The sequence below is a fragment of the Hypanus sabinus genome, chromosome X1, assembly GCF_030144855.1.
Source record: "Hypanus sabinus isolate sHypSab1 chromosome X1, sHypSab1.hap1, whole genome shotgun sequence".
NCBI lineage: Eukaryota > Metazoa > Chordata > Chondrichthyes > Myliobatiformes > Dasyatidae > Hypanus > Hypanus sabinus.
The window spans coordinates 31,205,468-31,219,672 of record NC_082738.1 but is presented as its reverse complement, the minus strand read 5'-3'; the positions used below and the strand labels follow the sequence as shown (position 1 = coordinate 31,219,672).

Here is a 14,205-nt window from a genome sequence, read left to right as displayed (position 1 = left end):
GTACTGTGTGTCTCAGTGTCACAGTGAGGGGTGCTCAGTGTGAGTCATTGTCACCGTGAGTTTTACTGTGTGTGTCATTTTCACAGTGAATTGTACTGTGCGTGTCAGTGTCACAGTGAGTGGTGTAGTGTGTGTCATTGTCACAGTGAGTTGTACTGTGTCTCTCAGTGTCACAGTGAGTTGTACTGTGTGTGTCAGTGTCACAGTGAGGGGCACGCAGTGTGTGTCAGAGTCACAGTGAGTGGTGCTGTGTGTGTCAGTGTCACAGTCAGGGGTGCTGTGTGTGTCACTGTCACAGTGAATGGTACTGTGTGTGTCTGTGTCACAGTGAGGGGCACGCAGTGTGTGTCAGATTCACAGTGAGGGGTGCTCTGTGTGTGTCAGTGGTCACAGTGATTTGTACTGTGTGTCTCAGTGTCACAGTGAGGGGTGCTCAGTGTGTGGCAGAGTCACAGTGAGTTGTACTCAGTGTGTCAGTGTCACAGTGAGGGGTGCGCTGTGTGTGTCAGTGGTCACAGTGAGTTGTACTGTGTGTGTCTTTTTCGCAGTGAGTGGCACGCTGTGTGTGTCAGTGTCACAGTGAGTTGTACTGTGTGTGTCAGATTCACAGTGAGGGGTGCTGTGTGTGTCAGAGTCACAGTGTGGGGTGTTTTGTGTGTCAGTGTCACAGTGAGTTGTACTGTGTGTGTCAGTTTCACAGTGAGTGGTGCTGTGTGTGTCATTGTCACAGTGAGGTGCACGCTGTGTGTCTCAGTGTTTCACTGAAGGGTCCTGTCTGTGTCACGCTTTCACTGAGGGGTCCTGTGTCTGTCAGTGTCACAGTGAGTTGTACTGTGTGTGTTAGAGTCACAGTGTGTTGTACTGTGTGTGTCTGAGTCACAGTGACGGTTGCTGTGTGTGTCAGTGTCACAGTGAGTGGTACTGTGTGTGTCTCTGTCACAGTGAGTCATGCTGTGTGTGTCAGTGTCACAGGAGTGGTGCTGTGTCTGTTATTGTCACAGTGAGTTGTGCTGTGTGTGTCAGTGTCATAGTGAGGGTTGCTGTTTGTGTCAATGTCACAGTGAGTGGTACTGTATGTGTCTGTGTCACAGTGCGGGGTACGCTGTGTGTGTCTGTGTGTGTATCGGTGTTGCTCTGTGGGGTGCTGCTTGTGTCAGAGTCACAGTGAGGCATTTTGGCTCCTTTTTGTTGTAGCGTGTTGTATACCGAATGGTACATTCATGGTCTGCATTGCAATTTCACTCTGAGGAGTGTTTTCTGTCCTCTGTGTCTTGGTCTTTCTGTCCAGACAGGACACTGGTTTGGGCAATGTCTACTTGCCTCTCTATCGCCGCCTCCTGCCCGTCATGCTCCCAGTTACTCGAGTAGAGGTGATCTGTTTTAGTCAATGCACAGATCTTACGTTCCATGCCCTCCATTGGACTTTTGGTTCGGCTCCCGCGCTGAAATGGGAGTGATCACATAATCACAGGCTTGCATGTCACCATTTATCACTGGAGAGTTGTTTCACTGCACACAGCTGGCGAGACTATTAAGTCTCAACCTCACAGTTTAAAAGCAGGCATAATGCAGTCGATGAGATTGAAATTCTGTTTGCCTTTTTGCTCTCTCAGTTCAGCATAAATCTCTCAGTCGCTCGGTAACGTTCTGCAGCATGCGCTCCCTCCCAGTGCGGTGTTCCATCTTCACCGGCACTCCCTCTCGCTCTCCGCAGTCACTAATAGCACCACTTCTTCCCCCTTCCCCCGGAAGGACCGGAGTATCACAGTGAGTTAGGGGGTGGTGCAAGAGGAACAGTGCAGCACTGGGGTTTGGGGGAGATGCAGAGAAGAGGGAGTGCCACCCTGTGGGAGGGAAAGACTGGAGCGAGCGCTATGATTTGGGAGGGATGGTGAGGGAGATCTGTACTGCAAATTCCTGCAAATTCTCAAACGCGTGTAGGCATTCAATTCTTCCCGTGTAGACTTTCCCTCTCTCTCCCTGTCTTCAGGTCAGGCAGTCAAAGACAAAATGGTTTCTCCACCATAATATCGCTGAACCCAATGCCCTTCCTTCAATGCTGCCCGAGTTGCTGACTTCTCCCGGCATTTTGAGTGTGCTGTTCAAGATTTCCAGCATCAGCGGAATCTCTTGTGTCCCCCGATCCTCTCTGTCCCCCTTCTCTCTTCTCCCTTTTTCTCTGCACCCTCTCTCCCGTCTCTCATTCTCTATCCATTTTATGCTTCTTCTCTTTCCCGATCTCAACCCTCACTGTCCTTCTTCACTCTCCCCACCCTTTCCCTCTCACACTCTCACTTATCTCACTCAATCTCTCTTCACTCCCTCACTCCCCTGCAAACCTCTTCATCATCCCTTCTCCCTCTCCCTCTTCTCATTCCCACTCAGATATACACTCTTTCTGTTATCCCAATCCGGTTATCTTTCCCTTTCCCCCTCACTTCTCTCTGCTACTCTCTCTCTCTTCCTGTATCTTTCCACAGCCACCCCTCTCTCTCTGCCCCCTTCACTCTCCCTATCACTCTTTCTGTTCCATGTCTGGCTCCTCTCTTCAGTTCCTTCTCTGTCACTTCTCTCAGTTTCACTCCTGTGCACTCCTCTCTTTTTTCCACTGTCACACACACTCTCTTTCTGTGTGTCTCTCTCTGCTTTCTTTTCTCTACACCTCTCCTTCTCACCCCTTCTATCTCTCCTGCTGCTTCTTTTCCTTTCCCTCGCACTCTCATACCCCCTCTCTGTCTGCCTGAATCTCTTTTTCACCATCTCTCTCCCTCTCAATCACAAGCCTTGTCATTGTGGCCCACGCACCTTATTGTCTGTCTGCTCTGCACCTTCCCTGTAACTGTGACACTCTATTCTACATTCTGTTATTGCTTTACCTTGTTCTACCTCAATGTACTGATGTGATGAGATTATCTGTGTTCGTGGCATGTAAAACAAAGCTTTTCACGTGTGACAATAATAAACCAATTTACCAGTTTACTATTTGCTTCTCTCTCTCTGCACCTTGCTCCACGCTCGCTCTTCTTTTGCCCCTGCATTCATCTTTCTCTTTCACCTCTGCCGCTCTCTCCATGTGTTTATCTTTCTCTCTCTCTCTCTCCCTCCACTAGTCCCCAACCCCCATCCCCTTTCTTGATGACAGAAGTTCCTATTCCAACTCCCTGTTCTAAAAATCAGTTTAATACATGATCCCTGAATATGGGACATAAGAGATTTTAAACTCTTATGAACAGAAACTACACTATCTGAGCTAAACACAAAGTACACTGCAGATGCTGTGATCAAACACGCACAACAGGCTGGAGGAACTCAGCAGGTCGGGCAGCATCCGTGGAAACGAGCAGTCAACGTTTCGGGCCGAGACCCTTCGGCAGGACTATCTGAGCTAAATAGCCTGTCCCTTCTCCTACACTCCCAGTTGTCTCTCTCCTTGACCAGTCTCCCCATGTCTGTGTATGTCTGCATGTGTCTGTGTGTGTATTTGGCCTGAGCTCAAGTCCTGGTGCCAGGTGAACAACCTCTTCCTCAGTGTCAACAAGACAAAGGAGATGTCTGTCGATTCCGGGAGAAGTCACACCTCTCTTTACATCAGCGGCACAGCCGGGGAAATTGTGAGCAGGTTCAAACTCCTGGGAGTGCTCATCTGACACAACCTCTCAATGGAAAGTTCATCTGCTTTCTGAAGAGTCAATGTTCACATCACTCTACAGATGCTCATTACAGAGCATCCTGACAAGCTGTATCACTGCACGGTACGGAAACGGCACTGCAGTGGACAAGGCGGCTCTACAGCGGGTAGACAAAACTGCCCAAGTGTCACCGGCACCAGCCGACCCACCGTCAAGGACGTGTATACAGAAAGGTGCTGGAAAAGGGCCAGTAACATCACGGACTGTCTGTCCCACTCCCGTCAGGGAGGAGGTTAGATAACATCCACACCAAGACCACCAGACTCAAAAACAGTTACTTTTCCCAAGCAGTAAAACTGATCAACATCCACCAACCCACCCCTCCACAACCCCCAACCACCACTACCTTATCGTTTCCTGTCAGAGTCACCTTACGTACAGACACTGTGCCCAGCGTCACTTTATGGACACACTATCAATCTGTGTATAAAACTATCTTATGTATTATTTATCGTTTTATAGAATATTCTGTTCTTTTTTTGTGCTGCATCAGATCCAGAGTAACAATTATTTTCCTTTACACTTGTGTGTAAAAATTTGAGTGTGTGTGTGTGTGTGTGTGTGTGTGTGTGTGTGTGTGTGTGTGTGTGTGTGTCTAATCCCTGCTGCTAAAATCCCTCACACACACAGGCTGCTGCTGCTGGTGCGGAGATAAATCTCCTGTGACAGGGAAAAGATGCTGCGGTGAAGGCAGTAAAATGCCGGGGTGATTTACTCGGGCTGCCGCGCCGCACACTTTGTCATTGCAGGAATCTGCTTAACATTCCGCACGCTGTCGACTGCGGAATCCGCTGTAGATGAATATTAAACACGGATCGTCCCTGCTTCAATTGCGGCAGCTCCCGGCGCCTCCTTGCCTCATGAATCACCCTGACCTTCCCCGTTCCCCATCCTCCACATCACTCCCGGCCGCAGGTCGCTCTGCTCCTCTACGCTGGGTGCAGAGTCGACAATCCGCTGATGCACAACATGGAGAGATAGGGATACCATTACCAAACATTATTAATGGAAGAGAGCGACTGTGAGAGAAATGCATGGAGGGGGACACGGAGTCGAGTTTAGGGAGTCACAGAGACAGTAGAGGAGGGGAAGGAAGGAGGCCATTGATACGGGGAGGGGTCACAGACACAGGAAGGATGTAGGCGAGAGATAGGGGTCACAGAGAAGAAGGGTGCAAGGGAGACTGGTGGTCTCAGAAGCATGGATTGGTGTAGCGGAGGGTCGGGGAAGGGTGTGTGGGAGTGAGAGGGTCAAGGAGACGGGGAGAGGTGTAGAGGATTGTGTAGGTAAGGAGAGAGTCACAGCGATGGGGGTCGCGGAGACGGGGAAAGGTCGTAGGGGGTACAGAAATAATCGTTTTAAAATTCAGGGCGGAGTTGCTGCGGGAGGAACTTAGCAGGCCAGGCAGAATCTAGGAAAAGAGTATAGTCGACGTTTCGGGCCGAAACACTTCGGCAGGACGGGTTCAGAAATGTCGGCTATACTCTTTTCCATAGATGCTGCCTGACCTGCTGAGTTCCTCCGGCATTTTGTGTGTGTTACTTGGATTTCCAGCATCTGCAGATTTTCTCTTGTGTGTGGTATGTCTGCGTGCGGCTTCTCCCTGGGCAGGGGCTTGCAGAATTGTACCTCCAGTGACCTCTAGTGGAATATGTGAGCGTTGTGTGTGGAGTTCACACTTCTGCTCCGTTTTTCTTTCCGAATTCACAGTGCGCATGAAATTTCTCTGTCTCTGTGCCTCTATACATCTCTCTGCATGCATCTGTTTGTATTTCTCTGTGTGTGTGTGTGTGTGTGTGTGTGTGTGTGTGTTGTATTTCTCTGTATGTGTGCCTGCATTTCTGTGTCTGTCTATAATTGTGCGTGTCTCTCTGTGTCCCTGTGAGTGTACATATCTGTATTTCCGTGCACGTGAAGCTCTGCCCCCTGACCACCCCTCCCTCCTCATTGCCTTTTCCCTCTTCACTGTCCCTACCCTCGGTGTGGAATTCTTTCCTGTTTTCAACGTGAGGTGCAATGTTGTCAATAGTCTGCCCACCCCTCCATCTCTACCCCACCACCCAGAAATATTTACAGGAATAGAGTCACAGAGGGATACAGCAAGCCCTTTATCCCGTCTAGTCCGTGCTGACCACTGACCCATTTGCCCCGATCCCATTCCATTCCCCCACACTCCCAGTGACCCCAGTGTGTGGGTGAGGGGTAGAATCTGGGAGAGTGGGAGTCAGGATGTTGCGATGGCTAATGTCTATTGTCTATTTGTAGTGCAGTAATTGTGTTTGCCACTATTTTGTATATATTGTATAGCACTGAAATTTGTAATAAAGGATTTTGTAAATAAAAAAAAGGGCAGAGAAAAACCTTTCGGAGGTCACAAGGAAAGAACATGCAAATTCCATCCAGAAAGACCCGGCGGTGGGGTTCGAACGTGAATGTCTGGAGCTGGCTAGCAGCAGGACTACCCACTGTGCCTATATGGCTGCCACCTACCTTCATTTGCAGAGATTCGTGTGTGTATGTGTGTTTACAGGGAACTGCAAGCAATGTTTGGCTGTTTATTCATATATGTCACATTTTAAATCCTTGTAGCTTTTCTCTGCATTATTTCAAACTTTTTGATATTTCTCATGCAGGTAGGCGAGCTTACGTGAATGACTCGCACACTGGGTGCTCAACGAGATTGAAATCCATAATATGCTGAGAGCTGGAGTTTGGAGGTTCATTGACTTCAACGGACCTGCTCACATCTCTGTGGCATCAAAGGAATCCGCGTTCACAAACGCGCACACAGACACACACATACCTACACATAAATATATTCACACACGCTCATGCACAAGCACAGATACTCAGAAGCAAACACAAGCTCAGCACTCACACACACGCACAGGTATACACATAATACACGCACATACTGACACACTCATAAACACACGCGCACAAACATATGCACACTTCTTTTTTGCACCGTTCATTTGCTTTGTAACCTATTTTATGTCTTTGCACCGCACTGCTCGCAAAACTGCAACTTTAACTTCGTCTGTCAGTGATGATTAACCTGATTTGGTCGATTCAAACCGGGAGTGTGGTTAAGAGTTTGGCATATGAGTCCTGAGACGATTCCTTCTGACTCAATCCACCCCTCTACCCCCTTCCTCTCCCTAAATTGAAGTAATGGAAAGAAGGGTGGAGGACACTGTGCGGGGGGCGGGGCGGGCAGAATTCCCGGCAGAGACACATACAAAGCAGGTACAGCATACGCTATTAGCCCATCACGTCTGTGCTGACCAGGACGTGACAGCACACAAACTGAGAGACGTGGAGGAGCCAGAGGGCTCAGTGAACGGGGATTATGGGAACAGAGGAGGCAGCGGAGACGAAGGAGTGAATGAGGGCGGGTGAGGAAAAATAGAGAAATTTGGTGAGCTATTAGCAGTTAGAGAGAGGGGGGGGAGGGAGAAAGAAAGTGAAGGGAGAGAGAGTAATGAGAGATTCAGAGAAATAGAATGTGACGGAAAGAGACTGCGAGAGATAGATGGAAAGACTTAGAGAAAGGTGAAGAGACAGGGACGGATGGAACATATGTGTCTGTGACACAGAGAGAGACCGAGAGGTGATAGGAGAAGATACAAAGGAAGAAGAACTGAGACAGAAAGAGGCAGAGAAGTTGTGTGTATTTGTATGTATGTGTATGTGTGTGTGTGTATGTTGTGTGGCTGTGTGTGTGTTGTGTATATGTATGTTTCTGTGTGTGCGTGTTGTGTATATGTGTGTTTCTGTGTGTGTTTCTGTGTGTGTGTGTGTGTGTGTGTGTGTGTGTGTGTGTGTGTGTGTGTGTATGTATTAGTGAAACTGTGTCTGTGTGGATGAGAGATTACGAGACAATGTCGGCTCTCTCACCCATCCTTTTAAAATTTTAAGCCTCGCTTTCCCGGTGAGGGAACGACTGAGCTGGAAACCATGAACCCTTTAATAAATCCTTAAATCAGGATCATTTCCAAATTCTAAACTTGCAATTATTTCAGAAACTTCACATCTGTAAACAATTTAGAACTAAGCTGAGTAAGTTTCCTAATGAACTTTTCATTCTCGCGAATGTAGGCTGTTTGCAACACCAGTTCTCTAACGTCTCAAAATAATTTTAAATTTCTATTTGATATGCATCCCATGTCTCCGCCGATTTTGCCAGGTCTGGCTTCTTGTTAACGGACACACACAAAGCTATGCACGTAGACCTATATGCACTCACAGATAATCACGGGGGCACACATACATACGCACACACACATAGAGACAAACATAAATACATGTACATAGAGTGTTTGTGTCCCCATCTCCTCCCTCTCAATCTCCATTTCCCTCTGTCTACTCTCCTTCTGCCCTCTGTTTTCTGCCTTCCTCTGTTCCCCTCCTCGCTGTCACTCCCCCTTTGATTCTCTTTCTCGTCCTCCCCTCTTCCCTTCTCTCCTTTCGCTCCGACCCTCTTTGTTCTTCCTCTCTTCTCCTCTTTGCCTCCGTCTACCCACCTCCCGCCTCTCCCTTCTCTGATCCACTTCCCTTAGCCTCTCCCTACCCACTTCCCTCCATACCCCCTCTCCATTTATTGTTTGCATTCTCTCTCTTGGCCTCTCCCTCTCTCCTTTTTCACTTCCATTCTCTTTCCTTCTACCACTTTCTGTCGTTTTCCTTCTCTCTCGTCATTGTTTCTCTTTGCCCCTTTCTCCTTCTTCCTTCCCTCCTCTCGTTTCCACCCTCGTTCTCTTACCTCCCCTCCCGACTAATCTGTCCACCCCTCCCTCTTTCTCCCCTTCTCTCGTTATCCCATCCACTCTTTTCCCTTAACTCTCTCGCTCCCTCTGTCCTCCTTTTCTTTCCAAACTCGGGCACCCACTCCAAAAATGATCGCTCCTTTGTTTTTCCAGAATACATGCGCGTGGTAGCCGATGGACACCCTCTGAAAGGTGTTCCGGACCCCGCACACCCCTTAGCTTGGTCTTCGACCCCTGAAGTAAAGAGGGAGGGGAAAGGGGTGTGAGTGAAGTTTAAAAGGAGACAACTTTACAGAGCGGGCGACGGAGTAGAAGGAGACAGAGTAGGAGGGCTTTGGTCCAACAGGGCTTCGGCGTCAACGGGTCGACGCCGGGTAGTTTATCTGTGGAGAATAGAAACAGGAAGTATGTTTGTGAGGCCGGTGTTTTATACTGGGTGTCGGATGTGGGATGTGGGACGGCCACGTCTGCGCCAGGTGCGTCCAGTTGCAGCTCCTCAGGGATCGTGTTAGGGAACTGGAGATGCAGCTCGATGACCTTCGTCTGGTCAGGGAGAGCGAGGAGGTGATAGAGAGGAGTTACAGGCAAGTGGTCACACCGGGGCGTTGGGAGATAGATAAGTGGGTAACAGTCAGGAGAGGGAAGGGCAGGAGTCAGACACTAGAGAGTACTCCTGTGGTGTGTATATCCTGTTTGAGTACTGTTGGGGGGGGGGGGGACAGCCGACCTGGGGAAAGCAACAGTTGACATGCCTTTGGCACAGAGTCCGACCCTGTGGCTCAGAAGGGTAGGGAAAGGAAGAGGAAGGCAGTAGTGATAGGGGACTCTATAGTCAGGGGTCAGACAGGCGATTCTGTGGACTCAGGAAAGAAACTCGGATGGTAGCTTGTCTCCCAGGTGCCAGGGTCTGGGATGTTTCTGATCGCGTCCACGTTATCCTGAAGTGGGAAGGTGAACAGCCAGAGGTCGTGGTACATATTGGTACCAACGACATAGGCAGGAAAAGGGAGGAGATCCTGAAAACAGACAACAGGGATTCAGGAAGGAAGTTGAGAAGCTGGATCTCAAAGGTAGTAATCTCGGGATTACTACCTGTGCCACGCGACAGTGAGTATAGGAATAGAGTGAGGTGGAGGATAAATGCGTGGCTGAGGGATTGGAGCAGGGAACAGGGATTCAGATTTCTGGATCATTGGGACCTCTTTTGGGGCAGGTGTGACCTGTACAAAGTGGATGGGTTGTGCTTGAATCCCGGGGGGGGGGGGGCAATATCCTGGCGGGGAGGTTTACTACAGCAATTGGGGAGAGTTTAAACTAGAATTGCTGGGGGGTGGGAAACGAATTGAAGAGACTGGGGAAGAGGCGGTTGGCTCACAATTAGAGAAAGCTTGGAGACAGTGTGAAAGGGAAGATAGGCAGGTGATAGAGAAGGGACGCACTCAGACCGAAGGGTTGAGATGTGTCTATTTTAATGCAAGGAGTATCGTGAACAAAGCAGATGAGCTTAGAGTGTGGATCAGTACTTAGAGCTATGATGTGGTGGCCATTACAGAGACTTGGATGGCTCAGGGACAGGAATGGTTGCTTCAAGTGCTGGGTTTTAGATGTTTCAGAAAGGACAGGGAGGGAGGCAGAAGAGGTGGGGGCGTGGCACAGCTGATCAGAGATAGTGTCAAATCTGCAGAAAAGGAGGAAGTCATGGAGGGATTGTCTACAGAGACTCTGGCGGGGGGAGTTAGAAACAGGAAGCGGTCAGTAACTCTACTGGATGTTTTTTTATAGGCCGCCCAATAACAACAGGGACATCCAGGAGCAGATAGGGAGACAGATTCTGGAAAGGTGTAATAATAACAGGGTTGTCGAGATGGGAGATTTTAATTTCCCAAATATCGATTGTCATCTCCCTAGAGCAAGAGGTTTCGATGGGGTGGAGTTTGTCAGGAAGGTTTCTGACACAATATGTAAATAAGCCTACAGGAGGAGAGGCTGTACTTGATCTGGTATTGGGAAATGAACCTGGTCAGGTGTCAGACCTCTCAGTCGAAGAGCATTTTGGTGATAGTGATCTCAATTCTATCTCCTTTACAGTAGCATCGGAGTGGGATAGGAAGAGACAAGTTAGGAAAGTGTTTAATTGAAATGAGGAGAAATATGAAGCTATCAGGCAGGAACTTGGAAGCATAAATTGGGAACAGATGTTCTCAGGGAAAAATACAGATGAAATGTGGCAAATGTTAAGGGGCTATTTGTGTTGTGTTCTACATAGGTACGTTCTAATGAGACAGGGAAAGGATGGTAGGGCACAGGAACCGTCGTGTACAAAGGCTGTTGAAAATCTAGTCAAGAAGAAAAGTTTATGAAAGGTTCAAAAAAACCAGGTAATAACAGAGATCTAGAAGATTATAAGGCTTGCAGGAAGGAGTTTTAGAATGAAATTAGGAGAGCCAGAAGGGGCCATGAGAAGGCCTTGGCAAGCAGGATTAAGGAAAACCCCAAGGCATTCTACAAGTATGTGAAGAGCAAAAGGGTATTGTCGGTACCTCCATTTGAACTCTGTCTTTTTGTGAGTTTTCCCTTTAGCTGTCAGTCTGTGGTTTTGTATTGCCATGTGCTCATTGTTTGTTTGTTTTCATGCCCCATGTACTCCTGTCCCCGCTCCTGCTCTACTCCGGCCCGTGTCACTGAGTTCTCCGTCTCTCACCTGTTTCTCATTATCACCTGTATTGCTGCCACCCGTGTCTCATTGTGCTCCACCGATCATCTGCCTCTCTATTTGGTGCTCAGTGTATTTCAGTCCTGCGATTTCACCTGTTTGTTGCCAGAGAGTGTCAGTGAATTTTCCTGAGCCTTTCCAGCGTTCCTATCTGTACTCTGTCTGTCTGAATATCGACTCTGCCTGTGATGCTGACCCTGATTTCGCCTGTTCATCTTAATTGTTCTGGTTTTTGACTCTGCCCTGTTTCCTGATTCTGATTTTTGGATTTCTCTCGATTTTTTTTATCTCTGCTTGAACTTTGACGTTGACTTTGTTCCCCCTCTGGATTTGTTACCCAATAAATATCACTGTGCGTACAGTACTTGGCCTGCCATTGGGTTCCTGCTCCAGCGCCCTGACAGGATAAGAGAGAGAATAGGACCAATCAAGTGTGACAGTGGGAAAGTATGTATGGAACCGGAGGAAATAGCAGAGGTACTTAATGAATACTTTACTTCAGTATTCACTATGGAAAAGGATCTTAGTGATTGTAGTGATGACTTGCAGCAGACTGAAAAGCTTGAGCATGTTGATATTAAGAAAGAGGATGTGCTGGAGCTTTTGGAAAGCATCAAGTTGGATAAGTTGCCGGGACCAGACAAGATGTATCCTGGGCTACTGTGGGAGGAGGAGATTGCTGAGCCTCTGGCGATGATCTTTGCATCATCAATGGAGACAGGAGAAGGTTCCCGAGGACTGGAGGGTTGTGGATGTTGTTCCTTTATTCAAGAAAGGGAGTAGAGATAGCCCAGGAAATTATAGACCAGTGGTTGGTAAGTTGATGGAGAAGATCCTGAGAGGCAGGATTTATGAACACTTGGAGAGGCATAATATTATTAGGAATAGTCAGCATAGCTTTGTGAAAGGTAGGTCGTGCCTTACGAGTCCAATTGAATTTTTTGAGAACATGACTAAACACGTTGATGAAGATAGAGCAGTAGATGTGGTGGGTATGGATTTCAGCAAGGCATTTGACAAGGTATCCCATGCAAGGCTTATTGAGAAAGTAAGGAGGCATGGGATCCAAGGGGATATTGCTTTGTGGATCCAGAATTGCTTGCCCACAGAAGGCAAAGAGTGGTTGTAGACAGGTCACCAGTGGAGTGCCTCAGGGATCTGTTCTGTTCTGGGACCTCTTCTCTTCGTGATCTTTATAAATGACCTGGATGAGAAAGTGGAGGGATGGGTTAGAAAGTTTGCTAATGACACAAAGGTTGGAGGTGTCGTGGAAAGTGTGCAGGGCTGTCAGAGGTTACAGCGGGACATTGATAGTATATAAAACTGGGCTGAGAAGTGGCAGATGGAGTTCTACCCAGATAAGAATGAGGTGGTTCATTTTGGTCGGTCAAATATGACGGCAGAATATAGTATTAACGGTAAGGCTCTTGGCAGTGTGGAGGATCAGAGGGATCTTAGGGTCCGTGTCCATAGGACGCTCAAAGCTGCTGCGCAGGTTGACTCTGTGGCTAAGAAGGCATACGGTGTGTATTGGCCTTCATCAATCATGGGGTTGAGTTTAAGAGCTGAGAGGTAATGTTGCAGCTATATAGGACCCTAGTCAGACCCCACTTGGAGTACTGTGCTCAGTTCTGGTCGCCTCACTACAGGAAGGATGTGGAAACTATAGAAAGGGTGCAGAGGAGATTTACAAGGATGTTGCCTGGATTGGGGAGCATGCCTTATGAGAATAGGTTGAGTGAACTCAGCCTTTTCTCCTTGGAGCGGCGGAGGATGAGAGGTGACCTGATAGAGGTGTATAAGATGATGAGAAACATTGATCATGTAGATAGTCAGAGGCTTTTTCAAAGCTTCAATTTAATGTCAGAGAAATGTATACAATATATGTCCTGAAATGCTTTTTCCTCGCAAACATCCAGAAAAACAGAGGAGTGCCCCTAAGAATGAACGACAGTTAAATGTGAGAACCCCAAAGCCCTCACTCCCAGCTGCCCCCTCCCGCGCGTAAGCGGCAGCAAGCAACGATCCCCCCTACACCCCAGCAAAAATAAAGCAACTGAGCACAAGCGATAGCAAAGACTCAGACTTGCAGTTACCCCAAAGACTGTCACATTCCATCCGGCATTTGACAACCACAGATTCTCTCTTTCTCTAGTAAGGGAGAGGGAGGTGTCCCCCATTTTCACAGCGAGCAGGAGACGTAACAACAACCCGCTTTTTCGTCGCTTTTTACGAGCCCTGTGCATGAAGATCGCAAAGATCTCGGGTCTTCAGGTCCACAGCGAACGATTTTCCGGCCTCCCCGACGGCACACGAGTCTCCTGCCGTGATACCGACCCTCGGCCCTGGAGTCTCCAGAGCCCCGAAATCTTAGGCCGAATCCTTGGCATCCGAGCGACAACGGCCTGTCCTGAAATCCCGAGAATGGGTCCCATTCCCGCAAAGAACCAAAGTCAGTGTGTAACTGCAGGTCAGGGTCTTCAAAAGAACCCTGAAAGGGGAAAAATAGAGATATCAAAGATGGAAATAGAGCTGTTTCCAAACATGCAGGCAAAGGAGTCCCCGTTTAGCACCATCATAACTCCGCCCCAAGGGCTGAAATGGCTAACACAAGAGGACACAAGTGCTGGGGAGTAGGGTCAGAGGGGATGTCAGGGGTAGGTTTTGAACTCAGAGTGGTGAGTGCGTGGAATGGGCTGCCGGCAACGGTGGTGGAGGTGGAAACGATAGGGTCTCAAGAGACTCCTGGATGGGTACATGGAGCTCTGAAAAATAGAGGGCTATGGGTAACCCTTGGTCATTTCTAAGTAAGTAGATGTTCGGCACAGCATTGTGGGCCGAAGGGCCTGTATTGCGCTGTAGGTTTTCTACGTTCTATGGGTGGCCGCTAGATTGCTAAAACTGTCTTTTTGCCTCCCCTCGTGACCTCGGCCATTAGGAGTGGAGCACACCGGACGCTAGCCTGGGTAGTCGGCCGTTCCCCACCCCGAAATATCTAATACTATGTACCTAATATGGGATTTTCACTTTCAGA

The 14,205-nt window shown here is 48.4% G+C and overlaps 1 pseudogene; it reads right to left on the bottom strand.

Annotated features, from left to right (window-relative positions):
• Positions 1-3,140: 3,140 nt before the first annotated feature.
• LOC132385015 (U2 spliceosomal RNA) lies at positions 3,141-3,279 on the bottom strand (annotated as a pseudogene).
• Positions 3,280-14,205: the final 10,926 nt, after the last annotated feature.